Here is a 20876-nt window from a genome sequence, read left to right as displayed (position 1 = left end):
CTATGATTGGAATCATCCTGAAACACACTGATCTCAGATACATGGCCACTGTGAGTCATTGATTAGAAAAGGTCCCTTTTTCCACTAAGGTGATCAGCACCTTATTTAGCCAAACCTGTTTAGACATTTGTCATGTGTCCAAGGCATGTGGCTGGCATAAGGCAAGAATTACAGTTAATGAGTCTTATGGCAGTTGTTGCACTGGGCAGGCAATGGATGTACCAGTGGATACTGATATCTGGAAGTTTCACCATCTCAATGGGAGAAACACTTGGGAAACATTGGGAAAAGGAGACAAGAGTTCAAGAAAAGGCTCTCTTCTTGGTTAAATTCTTAAATTTAACTCTCAGCCTCTTGCAATGGCCTCCATGTATACCTTCTTGTATCTCTAGACATTTTTTCTCCTGGTTCTAGTATTTTAAAAAACTTGCATAACAGGGAGAAGGAAAGAAGAATAGGTTATTTAATGCCTCCATATTCCTACTATTATGGGCAACAAAGAACTGCTTTTAAGAACCAAACTTCTCAAAACTCAATGTATTTCTTTGTTAAAGCCCATATTTTCCTTGCAGAAAATGCAGATTGTATAGATTGTAAGTTTCATATTCTTGCTAGTTACTAATAAGCACTACTGCAATTTAGCACATAATTTCATTTAAAAGCCTTTTGATTTTTTCAAGCCTTGATAGTTTTTGCCTTGCCCTAGACAATCCCCTCATGTTAGTTATGGCAATGTAGGGGGCTCTATGTATAAAGAACTAGGCAGCAGGGTTAGGAAGAACCTTCTATACCATCAACAAGCCTACATGTGAGTAATTTACAATTCTTAGTAGAGAATTTCCAAAGTAACGATTTAAAAGAAAAGCTTGTTAATGGATATCCAGGTAGCTCATCGAGACTTTTGCTTTTTCACCAAAAAAAGTCCTTTCATCTAGCTCTCCAGGTTACGGTAGAGGCAGCATACATCCTTAGGACAGTCAACTGTTATGAAGAGAATAGGGAGCTGCACCTGAGCATGTAACCTGCGAGTTTTGTTACAGTCATGAACTACAAACAAGGTCAAAACTTTCAGGGACCAGAACATCTCCGCGAGGCCAATAGACCTGGCAGAGCTAGTCATGCACCTCAAGCCATGGCTCCTAATGGCACTTCAATAAGACCCCATGTGCCAGAACCTGTACAGGTGGACATGATATTCAAAGAGACTAAAATGTGGACACCTTGTTGGCTGGGAGCATGGCACTCGGGATGGGAGAAATATAGGCCTAGGTGCTTCATGTTACTTTGGACATTACCCTTAGCTTAATCCTCTAGCAGGAGTGGAGGGACATTCCTAGTTTTATCACCTTACTAGGGTTGTTCTTATTCTCAGATAAAAACTGATTTTGTTGGCTATAAGTTATTTAAGTCTTCTATAAGTGGGCTTAGCCACTAGCCACTTTATTTAGCTGGAATGTTAGTGAGATTATAGAGTTTTACAAACCTTTGTAACTTACTGCTGCTCCAAAGAAAACAAAACCCATCCCGCTCCTGTGTAATTCCATGTGGCCTTCTCATCTTGGATAATACCCACATTCTCATGTGCTTTAAGTGCCAATACAAGTCTGAGGAGTGAATTAGTGACTAATAACCTAAGGTTCTAGAGGTCTTCCTAAAGACTAGTTTTGTCCTCAGCAATTGGCTCCCCTAAATATAGGTTTGGGATCACCCTGTCTGAACTTTTCCATGTCATTACCAAGAGCCAGAAACATTTCAGCTTGAATAAGAGACAAAATCCTGGCCCACGGAAAGTGAGATAAATGTGTTATTTTAAGCCAAAACAGACAAGAGACAATCAGATATGAACACTAAAAAATCAGAATTAGAAAAACGTTTAAAGAGACTCCAATGAGCAGTTCACTCCTGAAACAAGTGAAATAGAAAGTCTCAGAGAAAATAAGTGAAAGTTTTAGAACTGAAACATAAAACAAAGGTAAAAACTCACTTTTATTCTGCTACCGAGTCCATCCAGTAACAAGTGTCACGAACTTGAAGATGGGGCAATAGAAATGATAAAGCCTGAACAGAGAGGGAGTTTAAACAATTAAGTGGGTCTGTGGAACCAAAGCCCACCTTGAAATGATCAATGTGCTACTTCACTAAGAGGTCGGAGGTTGGGTCAGCCTCGAATGTCTAGATTCTGGTCTTATTAACAAACTCAGGTCTTCTAAAATATTTATGAAGCAGGTAAGCTAGAGAACTTCCTTCAGTACACTGAGACCATCTCAAGTAAAGTCTGGTCAGGATCAGGGAGAAAGATCTTATTGGGTATAACATCTGCACAGAGCTCTGGCATCCCATGTCAGTTTTGACCAAAGCCCTAAGTAGGACCCAATTGTCCCTCTACTCTCAGGGGACCATGGAGCAGCGCCAGAAATAACAGCCACCTCCTCAGGTGCTCTGAGGTGGCCATAAGGCAACCTGATCACACATCTCCAGGCATACACTTGTTCCAAGTGGCTCCTGCTCATGGGACCGATTTCCCTGGGTAGTGAGAACAGCTCTGTCAACCCACAGCTGAGCAGGCTAGAAAAACACTATTGTGCTGGGCACGGGTTCCCTTCTTTGGTCAGAGCTCTCTTTGTCCATGTTGAGAAGCCAGGGAAACATCCTGATTCTACGGGTCAGAAAGCCCAAGAAGCTGGCAATGTTTCAAACACATGCAATGATTTTCCAGGGAGACACATGTCCCTGAGTCACTGCTATAGTAACTTGGGACTCATCAGGATAGCCCTCAAAAGAGGTACAAGTTGCTTCATCTGCAGTAACTAACTTTAGAGACAATGCTTGATAGGCCCTTCTTGAAACTTGGAGGGCCTGTAGCACATTTGGGGCTGGTGCTGAGATGCACCAACCAGGTCATTCTTAAGGCTGCTGTCGAGTTGGTTACAGCAAGAGAAGGCATTGCTTCATGTCCAGACTAAAACAAGCTGCCATGCCCTATGGCCTTTGTCTCAATAGATATGAGTTCCTATGGCAGAGTTGCTACCTGACACCACTGGAAAGCCCAAACGGAATGTCAGATTCTAGGAAAAGAGCTATGCCTACTTCTGCTAGCAATTATTCCACGTTTGAAAACCAACTCCAGCTTGTTCCTGGGTCCTGGACACCTGAAAATTTCCAGTGGCTGAACTTTGTACCATGAGCTGGGTGCAATGTACTGGATCAAAGTTGTACTGCACAGAATGCCAGTACAATGTAGAAATATTTATAAAACTGCTGGCTCAGATCTGGAAGGCTCAAGGAGACTTACACTAGCAGGAAGTTTATATGTCCATGGTGCCTGCTTCCAACACTGAGCTTATCCGCCTCAACTCATGGCTCTATGGTGGGAGGTGTAGCCTGAAGGAGTTTTAAGTTTTAAGTTTAGCTTAAAAAAAATTCTAGAAAACCAGTAACTCTGACACCACACGTTTAGGGAATGACCAAGCCAAACTTCTTGCATTTTCTGACGCAAAGTCACTTTTAGTGTTTTTCCCTTCTCACCAAGTTGAGGCCAAGGTAACCAAGATGGGTGGGTTTACAGCTTCAACCTTGAGGCCAAAGGTAACTTTTGTAACTGCAATAATGTACCAATAGAAGGTGTGAAATGTTACAGGCTCTCAAGTATTTATATGCAGTGAGACTTGGGCTTAAGTATCCCGATTGAAATTTTACTGGGAATTCCAAAGTTGGGATCTCATAGGCTCCTTCATTCTAAGTGATCTCAAAGTAATAGAGCTGGAAGTCAGATATGGCTTTCCTCTCTAGATCATAGTTTGGAATTTGGGGATGGCAACTTTACAGTATGAAGCTACCCAGCCCCTAAAGACAACAGAAGATCCCAATTCCGTAATTCTGACTAGGGCTTTCTTATCAGTGAGGCCCGTCTTCTGACCCCAATTACCTCCTAATACTGTAACTTGGGCTAAACTGCCTAAACTGCTTTGTGGGGCATGCAGGAATAAGATACCACCCCCTTCTGGAAATACTACCTTCAAAAATTATCTCCAAAGCTTAAAGTGTTTGTCCTTCCCTGCCACCCACAGCATGAAAAAAAATGATCAATAGCCACAATAGAACTCAATATAACTAAAGCTTCATGGCATTCCTGAGGCAGAGGGGATCAGACAGGAAACTGATGGCACCCTGAACTCAATGATTTGAGGGAATATGTAGAGTGAAGGAAGAATATTGAAACAAGGGAATGGAGGCCTTGGGGCTTTGTCACCCAGAGCAGGAGTGATCTACACTTTAATGGCATGGGGACCTCCTACAGCACTTGCTAAGACACTGATTGCTGGATCCACCCTTGGGGCTTCTGCTCTGGTAGGTTGGGCTCCATAGGTGAAAATTCACATTTCTAGTAAGTTCCCAGATTAGTTATTATCTAGGAATTGCTTGAGAACAAATAAGTATTGGGCCAGAGAATTAAGGAACATGAGCTGTTATTGAAACTGGAGCATTAGAGGACAAAGTAACACAACCACCTAGGCATAGCAGCCATCTTCAGTCAAGGGACACAGGCCACTCAAGATGACCTTTGAGGGATGGGGCAAACTCACTACTGATGTCTCTGTCCTTCCTTGTCTGTCTCATGTGGAACTTCTCATTGGGAAAACCCAAGAGGCCAGAGACTATGGGAAGGTTTTGAGGTCAGGCTCCAGGAACTACAGATATCTGTATGGAAGTATGATGGAGAGATCCAGGAGACAGAAGGAAGATATCTGCCCCCAAGGAGATTGGTCTTAGCAGGACTTTCCAGCTGCCAGTTTTTTAAGTCTTATTGCTCTTTAGTTGGTGAAAAATTTGCAGTTTCAAAACAGCTCCATCAACCCAAGAATGTTTAGGAAAGAGTTCATGCTGCTTTCTAATACATTAGAAGTGGCCATATTTATTTTAATAGTCTTGCATCTTCACAATTGAGCTCTCATAGGAGTAGATAATAAACTATCAGATAAAGATATCACGGTTCTCAATCTAGAAAGCCTGACAAGAGTTGAGCATCTCTGGTTTCCTGTCATTTAAGCTACTGAAGTGGCACAAACCTGGAGACACCAGGTGAAGTCAGTTTGAGCAAGATAGACAGGGTTGAAACCTAAGTCCCTCCCCTTCCTCCTTCCCCATTGGTCTGTGTGGCTCTTAGTCGTAGACGTGGCTCAGGAAATAGAGCTAGAGCTGTGTCTGGGCTTTGGGTACTCATCGACAAGGTCTCATCCAATGGGTGCCCTTCTTAAAAGGGAGGATTAAGTAGGAGAGTCCTCATACCTGATGTATCCCATGGCAGGCCTGAGTGACTCTAGTGTTTCTCCCCTACTTACTTTAGGGCTTCTAGCAAGCTGAGACCCTCCAGCTACTATAGGGCCTACAGCCCAGTCTGCTCTTATGTAGAACAGGGATGCCTCTGTGGTATGGAACCACTGCTGAAATGTCTGCACTCCCAGAAACCTGGCTCCATTGCTTAGCCACCAGAAGCATGGGCACTGCTGTGGAAACTCGGAATACTCCACCATCAGCTCCACCATGGACAATTTTATGGTGGAACCTTGGAAGTCCTTAAGGCCATGCTGTGTACTTTACACTCTCACATTTGATAGCAAGACAGGAGTCTCCCACCCATCCCCCAAGCAGGTCTTAGGAAGTCATGTTGGCCAGACAGGCCCTACTCCTCATCTAGGAGGCCTAAGAGCCCAGCTCCACCTTCTGCTCACATTATGAGTACCTGGCTTATGTCAGGCTGTTAAGGCTGGGTTACTGCAGAGCTGTGAAGGCTTTGCTTAGACCTGGTACCTGGCTCAGGTAACAATTGACAGGGGGCAAGAAGAGGCATCTCTTACTCCTAGGAGTGTCTGTTAATTGCTAAACTGAAGTTCAAGATATACCAACCTTTGATCCGACACCCTAGCCCCCACAAAACTCAGTATATCTCCAAGTGAGCCTCGATATATGACCACATTAACTTCCTAACACTTGAGACCTTTGGAATATTTGCTCAGGTTCATCCAAGTAGTTTCAGATCTCAAGTAGATTGATAGTATAGTATTAAGCTACAAAAAACTGCAAGGTAACCCCTGTAAACTGCCTCTAGTTATGCTATTTTCTTGAGTCTGAGGATCTGAATTCAGTTTCCTGGTTTTGAACTTCTCCCTGCCTATTCAACAATCTAGTCTGATTTGAACCCTCATCATGGGTAACAAAATCTCTGGTGTATCTGTGCACAGGCATCAGGACTAAGCCAGCAAGAACCTGGCAGGAAAGAAACGAGTTACTGCTAGGCTTGTAGTTCTTTGAGCATATTGCGCTGGGGAAAAGCTGGCTAGAGAGGCTTCACCGCTGTCTCCCAACCTGAAGTGAGGGGTTTTCTCAAGCAAAGATGCTTTCCTGTAAATCAGACATACATTTGTCCTTGTGATGGTTTGAGTATAGGTAGCTTTAGAATCCATCTCAGGGCACAGCTGGAGTCCTGCTTCACTCTAAACCAGGATGTTTTAAAAATTCACCTGAAATGCTAAGTGTTCTCCGGTTTGAGGTCAGACTGCCCAGTGTTGGTGCTCTAGGCCCCTGTTCTGAGGTCAGCCTGGCCATAACCCTGGAGGGTGTGATCTGTCCTTGGTTAAAGGGCACTCCACTCCACTCTTCAAACTCAACTTACTTCTGGCCCTGAGCTTTTCTGCCTCCATATTTCTAGGTTTCTCTGATATGGCAAATCCCACTTGTCTCCCAGGCAGCCTGCTTCACTTCTCTTCCCTCCTGGCCAGGGGTACAGGAGCAGTCTGATAGTGAGACAGCAGGGCCACTGTTATTAACCTCACCAGCTCAGCCTCCGACTCCTTCCCAACACCACCTCTCACCAGGAAACCCCAGTTCCTGCATCACTTTCCCTTAGTTCCCTGAAGAACACATCAGTGATTGTTGTTATGCTATACTTATTCAGAGTTCCCTTACTTCCAAAACTCAGATTAAACCATCTAAGAAGCTCCAAGGCCTTTGTCATGCTGTTAGCCCCTTAAAGACAAGCTTAGAGGCACAATCCCTTTGTCCTTGTGCCAAGGATACCAGGGCTTTCTACAGGAAGATAGAACCTTCCCAAGTAGGAAGCTAGAATCGAGTGGACAAAGTTCATAGAAGAGTCCCCTTGGCATTGGCAGAGAGGGTGGCACAAGGGCCAGGTAGACATCATAGGCCCAGAGGGGGATTTTCCTGATCAGACTTTTGAACAGGGATAGCCCTAAGCTCAGCTCCCTGTGTTTCCCCGAGTCTTGTTATACTTGATTCTGGCATGAAAACCAGATCAACATTTGGGTCCACATTTTGTTCCCAACTGGAAATTAGATCAATATGAGGCTATCATGAATATAAATTTCTCTGCTTTTTGGACTAAAGTGTTGATACTTAAACCCTAAGAATAAAAAGGAAAGAAAGGAGAAACCCTGTCTTCATGGCATCAATTCAGGTTAGGGGTTCTGGTGCAAAAGTCATCTTTTCTGGGAGGAGATACAGATTCCTAGATTCACATTCCCAGTGGCTACTATGCACCCATAAGTTGGGAGATCAAAATATTCAAGTCAAGATAATTAAAGCATCAGGTAAGCAGAGTCAGAAGGCCATGAGGCAGCAAGCTGTGAACATCAGAAAACTTTTCAAATGTGGTCAAGAAAATAGAGAATCAAAAGGGAAAAGGCTAAGATGTCAGATCGTGATTACTTATTATCTGAACTGTCATTCCATAGTAAGACATGCTTTTGAGATGTTTTGGAACATTTCACTGAATTCTTTGAGGATATTGGCAACTCTGCCAAAGACCAGAGTCCCAAACTTTTGGCGGCTCCTTATTGGTGTGGTGAAATAGTAATTCGGCTGCTCCTTGAGGGCGCTGCATCTGCTCATGAGGGTTACAGAAAACAACTTATTCCCATGTCTCCAACATTACAGGGAGTAGAGCAGGAGAATGTCTTCCTAACTTCTACAGAACATTCCTCACTCCAACTCCATAGCACTTTCCAACTTCAAGCAGTGGAGTTCTCTCTTTACCAACTTGTTATAAGCATGTCCTGTCCACCTGGCGGCTCCCTCTCATCCCTTGGCTGTGTTAGCACCTTGCTCTCCCTACTCAGCATCACCACCTGTCAGGCCTCATGTCATCTTCATGCATGCTGAAGGAACCAATGAGTGAACCTCGTTCTGACCTCACTTCCACAGACTTTCTCCATCAAGAAAGTCGATTCCTGTGGTTACTTGTAGATGCCATCTTGATCTTTAGAGGAACTCTTTCATGTTGTGAGTCATCCTACTCTGAGAATTTTGTCATTCTATAGCACTTATTCTTTTGCCCTTATGAGGACTGTTGTAGTGGAGGCCGATTCAGCTATGGTTTTTTTTTTTTTTTTTTTTTTTTTTTTTGAGACGGAGTCTCGCTCTGTCGCCCAGGCTGGAGTGCAGTGGCGCGATCTCGGCTCACTGCAAGCTCCACCTCCCGGGTTCACGCCATTCTCCCGCCTCAGCCTCCGAGTAGCTGGGACTACAGGCGCCCGCCACCACGCCCGGCTAGTTTTTTGTATTTTCAGTAGAGACGGGGTTTCACCATGTTAGCCAGGATGGTCTCGATCTCCTGACCTCGTGATCCACCCGCCTCGGCCTCCCAAAGTGCTGGGATTACAGGCTTGAGCCACCGCGCCCGGCCGGATCCTTTTTTTCCAGTTAGTAATCACTCAACTGGCTTCCCTCCCTTCCCAGTTTAGCATTGATGATCCATCCCCATAACCATTTCATTGCAGACTCATCCTTTTCTCCCTCTCTACCTTAGTTTAACTGACATGAAAACATCCATTTCTTGCTGCTGTCAGGATAGACTATGGACAGAGTTTGAAATGACAAAAAAAATTAGTGGTGGTTTGCTTTTATGTATATAAAACTTACACTCCAAGTTTTGCCTTCCCTGCAAAACTTTCTCCATGCAGCCTTCTTACCTCAAGTATCCAGAAGTTGTCAATTCTTCCTGCATGGGTTCATATCTGACCGATTCATGCCTCCACACCCATGCACCTAGACTAAGCTGCCCTGGTACATCTGGACTTCTACATGCTTCTAACTAGTCTCCTTTTCCCCTACAACCTATGGTCTGTAGAGCCAACGAGGTCCTTAAAACATAAGGCTGGGCATTCAAAACTCATGAACCCATTCCCATTTCACCCAAAGCAAAAGGCAAACCCTTTATAAAGGCCTACAAGGTCTTGCTTTACATCTCTTAGGCTATATACATATGGACATGGTCATATACCATGATAACATTTCAGTCAACCATGGACTGCTTATACCACAGTAGTCAGGACAATAGGCTATTCCATATAGCCTAGGTGTACAGTGGGTTATACCATCTAGGTCTAAGTACACTATGATGTTCATACGGTGACAAAATCACCTAACATTTCTCAGAGTCTCCCCATCGTTAAGCAATTCGTAACTGTAGACGTGTTCTGTCCTAGTCACTAGGGTATAACTTGCCAACTGGCAGGGGCACGCTTATTCCTTAGCAGTGCTACATGTTGTAGGTATTCAATATTTTAGTATCCATTTGCTATAGGTCACATTGTCACTTAGAGATATGTAGTGTAAAATGTATTGAGTTAATTTCTATGAATAACCTCTGTTGGGATGAGGGGAAAATACAAGGAGGAAAGTTGGCACATTGAAGACACTGGCGGCTTTCACTTGCTAGTTTACTGGACAGCATGCTTTCATAGCTTGACATCAGATCTGGAGAGTAACCCACCCCAGTGTGACTACGGGGACAGCAAGCTGGTTGAGAAACTGGCTTTGTGTGGGCAAGCGGAGCCATACACTCCTATTGGTATCAGGAGCCCAAGGCCTTGCTACCCAGTGACAAGCCTGGGGAAGATTCAACCTCCTTGTCAGGATTCATAGAGTTCCAGTGCTGTCACCAAGAATAGGAGTTATTACTTGGCTCAGGGGCTGGCTGCCCAGCTTAGAAAGTCTTCCAGTGTGTGGTAGCTTCTGTGAGTTACCCACTATCCAAGGCTTGGGTGGGTGCTGATGGGCTTGGAGCCAGAGTTTTTTCCTGCCTTCTTCACCAGGTTGAGCTGCTGGGGGATGTGTTGGTTGTACCTATCTCTGGCACTTCCAGCCCATTTCCCAGGGACATCTACTGCTACCCAAGTTGCCATCAGCTCTAGGAGGCGGAAATTAGCTAAGGCAGAGCACTGCAGAAGTTCTCTGAAACTTTATGCAGCTCCAAATATACCCAGAGAGTCAATGCTGCATTTTCCTCGCTAATGTGGTACATGAAGGTAGCAGAGTCCTGCTCAGGAGACAGGGAAGATAAGCTGGAGTTTTTTGAACAGGAAGAGGGTCACACTGCAACCATGTTCTCCACTGTCTATTAGGACCGTCACCAGTGAGCTTTTCAGTCTCAACACATTGTACCTGTCCCACCAAGGCGAAAAGAACTTGCCCTGGTCTTGTTCTATGTAGCACAAGTATTGTTCCAACCCTGTCACTGTAGTGAATGACTGCCAACCCCCTCAACGATTCCTCAAACATTCATCCTGTCCTTAGAGGACTTGAAGACACACTGGGCTGGGAAGGAAGGCTGGTTTCATCTCTAAGCATCCTGGGATGCCCCTTTCCCTGCCATTTCTTAGTGTGAAGTTTCCATAAAAGTGTTCACCTCACCAACTTCAGTTACATAGCTTATGTATCAGTTTTTGTATCTTGCAAGGGACAGAAGCTCCCCTGTCCCCACTAGTTTGTCTGCTATGGCTGATTTAGTCAAATGTCAAGATGCCCCAAGGATTCACAACTAGCTCATGGAAGTCTATGGCCCTTGGTTTGTCACCTGAGTTTGAGAATAGAAACCGACATGTAAGCAAAGGACTGATATACCAGAAGTTCTTCCCAACTTCACGGGGTCAAGGACTGAACAGATCACTTTTCGGCTTCATACAGAATGAGACCCTAGAGGATTCAGGCTCTTCCTCTAACCTCAAAGGAGTTTTTTCAAGTGACCTGTTAGTTTCTAACTCCTAACTCAAAATAGAAAGCAGGCAGCAAGCCAAGCGATCTCTCCTCTCTCACTTCTGGGCTTGAGTTGTTTCTTGCAAGGCAGAGTGACTAGACTCCAGCATCTTAGTGGAGAATTTCCAAGAAAAAGCCAAAGGAGACAAATACTATGGAATGTGCTACCAATTCTATTTCACATTTTAGTTTTAGGCAAGGTATTGATAGGTAAGGTAGCAGGTTCACCAGGCACCAAGTTCAGAGTAAATCTTTTAAGAAAAAAAGTCAGAAAAAGAGTAGCCAGCTGATTAGCTAGATCAGCACTGCCTCCTTTCTCAGTCAGGTCCATGCAGGGGGACCACCATGCCCTGCCAGCCCTCCCCCCCCCCGGCCCCCCACCAGCAGCAGTGATGCTGGAAACAGGGGACATATCCAGGACCAGCAGTGGCCCTGTCAAGGAGATCGGTAGGACCCACACGATTCCTGCTGATGCTCTGCAAGCATCGCCTTATGACATGGAACTAGGATTCTCTTAGGAATTTTCCTTCTATCATTTAAAAATAACTTGGAGCCCACCTTAGGAAGCCCAGGTGACTGAATTCTCCAGATGGAGAAGCCCTTCACCCCAGGTATGGGGCCAACCTCAGGCTGCTCAAGGCCATCAAGACCACACTAAGCACCTGAAACCAGACAGAGGCTGGAGAGGAGAGGCACTCAATGACCAGACAACCAGTAATGACTTCCTGGGACAGGCAGAAGAGTTCTATATCTGAGTGGAAAATACTTTTTGACCCAAACTTGTGTTTATAGGACTGTGGCCCACAGAAAGGGGAGGAGCAAGACCGTAGAATTCTTTGAGTTGGTGATAAAGGTTCTCCTTTCATCTTGTAGGAAGACTATGAAATACTCAGGACCTGTTTACCCATCCACGTTCTAGAATAAAGTTACAGAACAGGTTTCAGATGATCTGATGTGCCACCACTTCCCACTCACCCTCTCCCTGATAGACATATATAAATTGTTATTACAGTGACCACTCTTCGGTCTATTCTGGCAAACAAAGTAGCAACACATGAATCTGATCGTGAAGTCAACATGTGTATTGTGTTGACAAGAATACCTCATACCAATAGGAGATGTAATTACATCTGGATAAGATTAAGAATTCAAAAGCTACCATAAGATGCAGCCACCAGAAGTGCTGAAATTAAACATCCCTGGCACTGGCAAGTATGTACAGCAACTGCAACTCACACAGACAATGTTAAAAGGCACATCAGATTTGGAAGACTGGGGTGTCCTCAGTCAACCATATGAAGCCTAGAACCCACAGATTTCAAACAGGGTACACCACCAAAAGGCATACACATACTTAGGGTTTTCACATCCAAACTTGTGAAAATGCTAGGTGCGATACTTCCCAAGCCACCACTGGGATGGTAGGATGGATGAGCTGTAGTACACTCAAATACTAGACATCAACAGAAGCGAGAAAACATCTGTATGCAATGTAAATTTCAGAGGTCATAGAGAAATGGAATCAGGTACAGCTCAAAATGCAACTGTTTTGCCATGTCTATCACCGTGGACTAGTTTATCATCTTCAGTGATAATGACTAGCAGAAGTGAGGAAAAGGCATCTAGTTGGTGGGAAGTTTCCATACCTTCTTGGAATGTAGTTTGTGTGTGTTCACATTAATATTTCCCCCAGTCTAACTTCACTCCTAGTGAAATACACAGCAAGGAGAGACAGGTTCATAGGCTGTTCAGCTCTCAAGCAGTCCAAAGTTGGCAAGTCTGCCTCATCTCCAGTAAACCAAGATCTTTCAGGCTGGGTCCCGTAGAGCACGGCTGGAACCCAGATTGCCCCAAGGAATTTCTTGGTCACTGAGGACATGACCTGGGCTTGCCTGACCTGGAGAAAGTGAGATAGACTTCCTAAGTCTTCCAGATTAGACTAAGTGTTTCCCAGACTAACACTCAGGGGTTTTTTTTTGTTTGTTTTGTTTGGTGGCTTAAAGTAACTCTAGGATCTCAGTCTTCTGGGAACTAGTCTTGTCCACTGGCTATTTTTCCTCCAAACCTAATGCAGGTTTTTGGACCTTTTGTGAGCTCATGTTGCCTGTTGAAATAAGCAGACACTTCTTATATGACCACCCACATAGCCAGTCACCTCTAGTCAATAGAACAGTGCGTTCTCTTGGGCTCAATCTGCCTTGGGCATCCGAACTATACACAGGAGTGGGAACAAATGAAGACCTGGGATCCGTGGGTCTGATCAGCCCTTGAGGAGATACTCAGCATATGGTTTGGTGTTATTAGGCATGCTTGCAAGCTGTAGCTCAGGAAGAGCTAAGTTGTCCTACCTTCAAATTCTTGGAGTCCAATTAGTGCTGCATAGCCTGACTTTATTTCCTGTCTCCTAGCAGCTGCTGTGATCCTGCATGGCTTAAATACCCTTCAGGGTCACCTCCCTGCTTTTCCTTTTGTGGTGAGCCTGCTGTAGCTGCCCTCGCTCCCAGACCATGCAGACCCAGCCCCTGCCAACCATATAAAATATCTAATGCCATGCAGGAACAGCCGCTGCACCTAAGAGGGACCCATGGCAGTGGCAGCATTAGCCAGATTAAAACCTACCTTGAAGGGATCACCATCTCTCCCTAATCATCCCCGCTTCCTATCTGCCTTGAATATCTGCTTAAGTTCCTGAGACCACCACAAGTCAATGGAATAATTGGAAACTAAGAAAAAATATTCTGTATTTACAAATGGCAGTGAGATGGGGAATTGCAGAGATGCAGCTGGTGCAGTCGAGTTGATGAACTCCACTTAGAACCACCTGCCTTTGAAGAACCTACAAGTGACTCCAATGGGGACAGGTAGGTAGTGGAGGATGTTGAAGTTAAGAGCTCCATAAGTATAGATGGCAAGAGGGGAACCTGAACACATATTGGGTGAAACCCCATGGAACAAGTACCACCAAAACATAGCCCCAGCTGGGATAATGAGGTCCAACCAAAGAACATCTCACAAAGGAGATAAGTTACCAGACATGTGTGGACCATTGGACCAATCAGCATTGAGTTAAATCTTCTCAGACCAAATTCACATGGCTGGGCTGGGGGGAGAGATTTGAGATTCACTTATTCAGGAGGACATGCAGACTGACTACATGAGTTTAGCCCCATATGTCTGGTGCAATTCTCCGTACAAGACATGTCACCCCTACTATTAGGGCAACAATTGAGGTTGAGACCCCAGTCTTGAAAGATCAGGACCTGTTAGGAGGTAAAATATTCCCAAGACAAAAGGCAGAGGATCCTGTAGAACATATAGGATATTTATCTAGGGCAGAAAACACCCCAAGTGAGTGATGTGGACCTCAAAACTGACTTCTAAAATAGAGAATGAACCATTGAGAGACATACCAGAACAGAGGCTGGCAAAAATAGAGATGGTGTGGCCTGGTAGGATTCCTGGAACTCCTAGGTACGGAGCCAGCGGGTTATATGTTCATCCAACCTAGAGAGCACCCTTAAGGGTCCCACTATGGGAAGATTTTCAAGCACCCCATGACCCCAAAAAGACCAGAAGTTCCATGCACACAAGGAGGTTGCAAAGCATAAAAGGCCCACTGAAGCCAGCATCTCCCTAGACTGATGAAGGAGAATCCAGGCAAATACTAGAAAGAGGCAGAAAATCCTGGAATAGAATGAAGACTTAAGTGGGTCCCTGGGACTTGAGGCTACACTATTCCTTTCTTCCTCATCTCCGAGTGTTGGGGAGTAGGAGAAGGGGAGAAACCATGGCTCCTTTGAGAGCCATCCAGGACCACAGTGCCTAGCAACCTCAGGGTCTTGGAATCCTCATTGCATTTAGCAGAGACTCATCCAAGTTTCATCTCTGGAGAGGATGGTAAAGCCCATGAAGGGTGGGTTCCCTTTTGGGTAAGGGAAATGGAATCTAGGACTAGAGCCTTGAGAACAAGGTGACAGTCCTGTTCTGCCAGTTTTACCCAAACCCCCACTATAGGCAGATTATATTATATTCCTGGTCTTGATTATTTTAAGTCAAGATATAAAAAGCCCTCCATTTCAAGAGAGAAAAGAGATACATTCAACGTGTATATAAGGGCCCATGCTCCTTGGGAAAGACAAAACCACATGGTTAGGACAGGGATATTTGAGACCTCCTTCCCCTTCATACACAGCTATAGAATTTTAAAGCTGTCATGTGACTAATAGATACAGCATTGCCCATGGCTTCTTTAGGTTGTCTAACATTTGACATTAACATTAATTCCCTTTACCCCTAAAAAAGCAAAACTAAAGTCTATCACTAACATCTCTAAGGCAGATGCTTTTTCTAATGCAGCTCCTGCTTGTGGAGCTGCTGCTTCCAGGTACTGAGAACAACTCTGGTCTCAGGTAAGACCATGGCTGAGCAGGCCAGAACACCCCATTTGGGGAACAGGTTGTCTTTCCTGGTCAGAGTCTGTTCTGGCTTCTCAATATGGACAATGTACCCCACTTCTAGGGGTCAAAAAGCGAAAGTGGCTATGCATCAAACACAGTGATGAATATTCTCTAGGACGAGGTGAGCCCCAGAGTCACTGCTGCATACTGCAATCTGGAACTTGACAGGATGCTCTTGTAAAGATGAGGGGCAAGTTGCTACATTTCTGCTAACATCAAGACACTGCTGCTTGGTAGGCCTCTCAAGAATAGGAGGGATTATAACATTTAGGATACCTCTCAGATCCACTAAACAGATCATTCTTATAGTTGCAATTACTGAATTAGTTGCAGAGAAAGAAGGTTTTGTTTCATGTCCAGACTACGATAAGCTGCCATGCCACATGGTCTTTGTCTCTGAATAGTGGAAGTGCCTATGGCAGAGAGGATTACTACATGGAGCCCCTAGAGAGCCCAATTGGATGATTTAAAACATTCAGGAAGAGAAGAGCTGTGCCTATTTCTACCAGCAAGTACTCCGCATTTGAAAACCAACTCCTGGCCCATTCCTGGGTCCTGGTAGCAATACATTCCTAAAGACACGTTACACCAAAGGCCTGAACATTTCTAGTGGCTGAACTTTGACCCACAAACTGGGTGTCATCTGATATACTGGATGATAAAGTTGTACTTGCACAGCAGAATGCCAATACAATGTGGAAATATTTAAAATGTGGATCTAGAAGGCTGAAGGAAACGTCAACAGTAGGAAGTCCAGGCATTCATGGTACTTGCTCACAGCGCTGTGTTTCATTGCCCTCAACTCATACCCATGGCTTCATGATGGGGGGTGGTATCCTGACAGATGGCTTTCCCCTAAGTTTTTATCTTGCTTATTTCAAACTCATGAACTCTGGGGTAGCTCTATGACCCCACAATTCTGTGGAATGATCAAATCTAATCTCTTTCCATTTTCTAATGAGATTTCACTGTTAAATATTCTCCCTTTTCATGTACTTGGTTTGAAAACCAGTTATGCCCTAAGATGGGTTTGAATTCTGAAATAAGGGGCCAGTAAAGGTAGCTTTTGTAACCCCAATGTTCTCTTACCAACTGAATGTGCCAATGTCTGAGGAAGCTCAAGGAATTCCAAGTTATTCAAACTAAATAGGTCTGAGTTAGATTTAAGTTGTCAAAAGTGAAAGAATTCTAGAAGCAGCAAGAGAAAAGCATCAAGTCACATTTAATGGAATCCCTATTAGGCTACAAGCAGATTTTTCAGCAGAAGCTTTCCAGGTCAGGGGAAAAAAAAAAGGAATATGTTGAAAGTGTGGAAAGAATAAAACTGTCAACCAAGATTATACCCAGAAATGCTGTTCAGAAATGGAGAAATATTTCACTGAGAGGCAGAGTAAGGGAATTCATTACCACTAGAGTAGCCTTACATAAAAAATGCATGAGAGTATCTAGAAGTGAAAATACAGTAATAACCATCATGAAAATATGTGAAACTATAACTCACTGGTAGAGCCAAAACACAAAGAGAAAGGAGTCAAGCCTTATTACTATAGAAAGCCATTTAACCACAAAAACAAATTAAGAAGGATACATAAAACTACCAGGAAACATTATGGCATAAGTCCTTATCCATCAATAATAGTTTTGAATATAAACAAATTCTCCATTTAAAACATCCATTCAGCCAGTCTATTAAAGACCCAATTATATGCTGCCTAAGCGAAACTCACCTTATCAGAAAAGGCCCACGAAGACTGAAAGTGAGAAGATCTCATGCAAATGGAAACCAAAAAGGTAGACAATAGTAACTATACTTGTCAAACTAAACACTTTAAAAGCTGTAAAGAGACAAGATTATATAATAAACATCAATTCATCAATATAACAATTGTAAATCCATATGCACCTCCACAGGAGCATCCAGATATATAAAACTAATATTAGATGTGAAAGGAGTGCTAGACCCCAATAATAGTTGCAGACTTCAGCACCCCTACTCAGCATTGGGCACATCTAGGCAGGAAAATAACTGTACCACAGACCAAATGGACCTAACAGACATTTACAGAACATTTTACTCAACAGCTGCAGGGTATATTTATCAGCATATAAAACATCCCCCAGGAGTGACATATTGGGACTCAAATCGTGATTTTTTTAAAAAGAATATTTTATTGATGTTTAGTTTTATTCCATTGAGGCCATAACAAGAACATTTGAAACTATACAGATACATTGAAGTTAGATAACATGCTCCTGACTGACCCATGGGTGAAGGCAAGAATTAAAAAGTTAAATTCCTTGGAACTAGTGAAAATAGAAACCCAACATACCAACATGTGTCACAGCCAAAGCAGTATTGAGAGGCAAGTTTATAGCAATAGATGCCTACAGTCAAAAAGACTTCAAATAATTAACTTACTGATGTACCTCTAGGAACTTACAGGAGCAAGAACCCACCCACCAAAAATTAGAAGGAAAGTAGATCAGAGCAGAAATAAATGAAATTGAGACTAAAGATGAAACCAAAAAATTTTTGAGGAGAGTTAAAAGTTGACAAACCATTAGCTAGATTAAGACCCAAATGAATAAGATCAAAGAGGGAGCTGTCAACAGATATTAGACATACAAATGATCATTAGAGACTATGAACTATGTCCCAATAAATTCAAAAGTGTAAAGGAAGTGGATTCCTAGACATGTACAACTTACCAAAATTAAACAGACTAGAAAGAAAATCTGAACAAGTAACAAGTTTTAATCACCAATAAAGTCTTCAACAATGAAGGGTCCAGGACTGGAAGCCTTTACTGCTGAATTGTATTGAACATTTAAAGAATATTAGCTAGCACTAGAGTGCCTCAAACTATTCCAAAAAAAATTAAATCAGAATTCTTCCCAACTCATTCTAGAAGGCCAGCATAACCCCGACACCAAAAATCAGACAAAGACATGAGAAAAAGAACCTCAACCTAATATCTATAATCAATATAGACACAAGACACCTCAAAGTATCAAACCAAATCTGAAACATATCAAAAAGAATACACCATGATCAAGTGGGATTTATCCCAGGGATGCAAAGTTTGTTCAGCATACACAAATCAAACATGATCAACAGAAAAAGAAAACCATGATCTGAATAGATGCAGAAAAAGCTTGATAAAAATTCAGTGCCCCTTCATAAAACACTTAAGAAATTAGGTATAGAAAAAAGTACACTTCAATAAGGGCAATGTTTTTGCAAAGGCAGTTTCAATATAACAGTGAGAAAGTTATGAAAATGAAGGATCTGATCTAACCAACTGCTATCTTGTCTTTACCCTCCACAGCTGCTCTTAACTCATTCCTGGGCCTTGGCCAAGCTCACTTTGGAAGATATTTAGTTTACAGTCTAAATGAAAATAGACCTTCCCCAAACTCAGCCACCTTTGTAAAGCTAGTGAGACCCCACCAGTTTAGAAGGATAAGAGGAGCCTAAATTCTGCTAAAGTATAGACAATTATCAGCCATTATTCTAGAGGTCACAAGATTTGCAACTTCCAGTTACTCCTGCACATAATATCACTACTAAAGAAGCTAAGATTGGCCAAGAGGGTTCCCTTTACATTTCTGACAAAGTATGGTTCCACCCAGAAGCAACTCGGCACACACAAGGACCATTTCCCACACCCCTATGATTGCACTCCCAATCAATCAGCAGCATCCATTGCTTAGCTGCCCCTATTCCCCAAACTATCTGAAAAATTCTAGCCTCAATTCTTGGGGAGGCTGATTAGAGTGACAATAAAATTCTAGTCTCCTTTACCTGACTGTGTGTGTAAAACCCCACTGCAATTCCCCTGTCTTATTAAATTGGCTCTACCTGGGCAGTAGGAAAGCCTGTTGCACATGTGATAACCCTATAGTTAACATCCTACTGAATGGGCAAAAGCTAAGCTTTTCTACTAAGCTTTTTCTTTAAGAATGCCTATTGTCATTCTTATTCAACAGAGTACTGGGAGTCCTAGCCAGAGCAATTATGCAAAAAAAAAAAAAAAAAAAAAAATACAGGGCATCCAACTTGAAAAGGAGGAAGTCAAATTGTCAGCATTTGCAGGTGGTGTCTTATATAGAAAAACCTAAAGATGCTACCAAAAAACTCTTCACTGATAAACAGATTAAGTTACAATATACAAAGCATACAAAAGTCAGTAGCATTTCTACATATGAACAATGAACTAGCCAAAAGAGAAAGAATCTCAAGAAGCTACCAAAAAATACCTAGAAATAAATTTCAGCAAGAAGGTATAAAACCTCTAACAAGGAAAACTACAAACTGAGAAAATAGAGTACAGATGGAAAGGCATCCCACACTTAGATTGTGAGATCTACAGTGTCCTTACTACCCAAAGCAATCTAGAGAGTCAATGCAATCCCTATCAAAGTACTAATGGCATTCTTCACAATAGAAAACAAATTTCCTGAAGTTTTTAATGGAACCAAAGACCCCAGAGAGCCAGAACAATTCTGAGCAAAAGGAACATTGAAGGTATAGTACTAGACATCAAGATGTACTACAAAGCTGTAGTGGCCAGAATAGCATGGTAATAGCATAAAAGCCACATATGTAGACCAATAAAACAAATTCACGTCTATAGCCAAGTCACTTTTGACAAAGGTGCCAAGAACACTCATTGGGGAAAGTCTAGTCTCTTCAATAAATGGTGCTGGGAGAACTAGATATCCGAATGTGAAGAATAGAACTAGACACCAACCCCTTTCTCTCACCCTATATAAAGATTAACTCAAAAAGTGAATCAGAGACCTAAATCGAAAAATGAATCAGAGATCTAAATGATAGATCCAAAACAGAACTACTAGAAGACATAGGGGAAACACTTCAGGACTATGAGTCTGGGAAAAGGTTATGAGTTAGACCTCAAAGAGCACAGGAAGCAAAAGGAAAAATAAAAGGGATTATACCAAACTAAAGCTTCTGGCACACAGCATAGGAAACACTGAAGAGACAGCTTACAGAATGGGAGAAATATCTGCAAATTACTTGTCTGTTAGGGGATCTATATCCAGAATATACAAGGAACTCAAATAGCAAGAGAAAAATCCAGTTTTTAAAAAGGCCAAATGATCTGAGTGGACATTTCTTAAAAGGAAGACACAAATGGTCAAGTATGAAAAAATATTTAACGTTACTATTCATTAGGAAATGCGAATCAAAGCTACAATGAGGTATCATCTCACCTCAGTGAGGATGGCTATTATCAAAAGACAAAAAATAAGCACTGGCAAGGTTGCAGAAAAAAGGACTTATATACTGTTGATGGGAATATAAACTAGCACAGACACTGGGGAACGGTATGGAGGTCCCTTCCA

The 20876-nt window shown here is 42.9% G+C and overlaps 1 long non-coding RNA gene across 1 annotated transcript in view; it reads left to right on the top strand.

Annotated features, from left to right (window-relative positions):
- LOC110744024 overlaps nucleotides 1-20876 on the top strand; it is a 43852-nt gene that overhangs the window by 13765 nt on the left and 9211 nt on the right. Inside the window, exon 2 of the long non-coding RNA XR_002524052.2 lies at nucleotides 13807-13910. This is a non-coding gene — a long non-coding RNA (uncharacterized LOC110744024). The remainder of the gene's footprint in view (nucleotides 1-13806; nucleotides 13911-20876) is intronic.

Source organism: Papio anubis, chromosome 8 (genome assembly GCF_008728515.1).
Source record: "Papio anubis isolate 15944 chromosome 8, Panubis1.0, whole genome shotgun sequence".
Classification (NCBI taxonomy): domain Eukaryota; kingdom Metazoa; phylum Chordata; class Mammalia; order Primates; family Cercopithecidae; genus Papio; species Papio anubis.
Note: the sequence above shows the minus strand (reverse complement) of the source record. Positions and strands in the feature narration are given on the sequence as shown.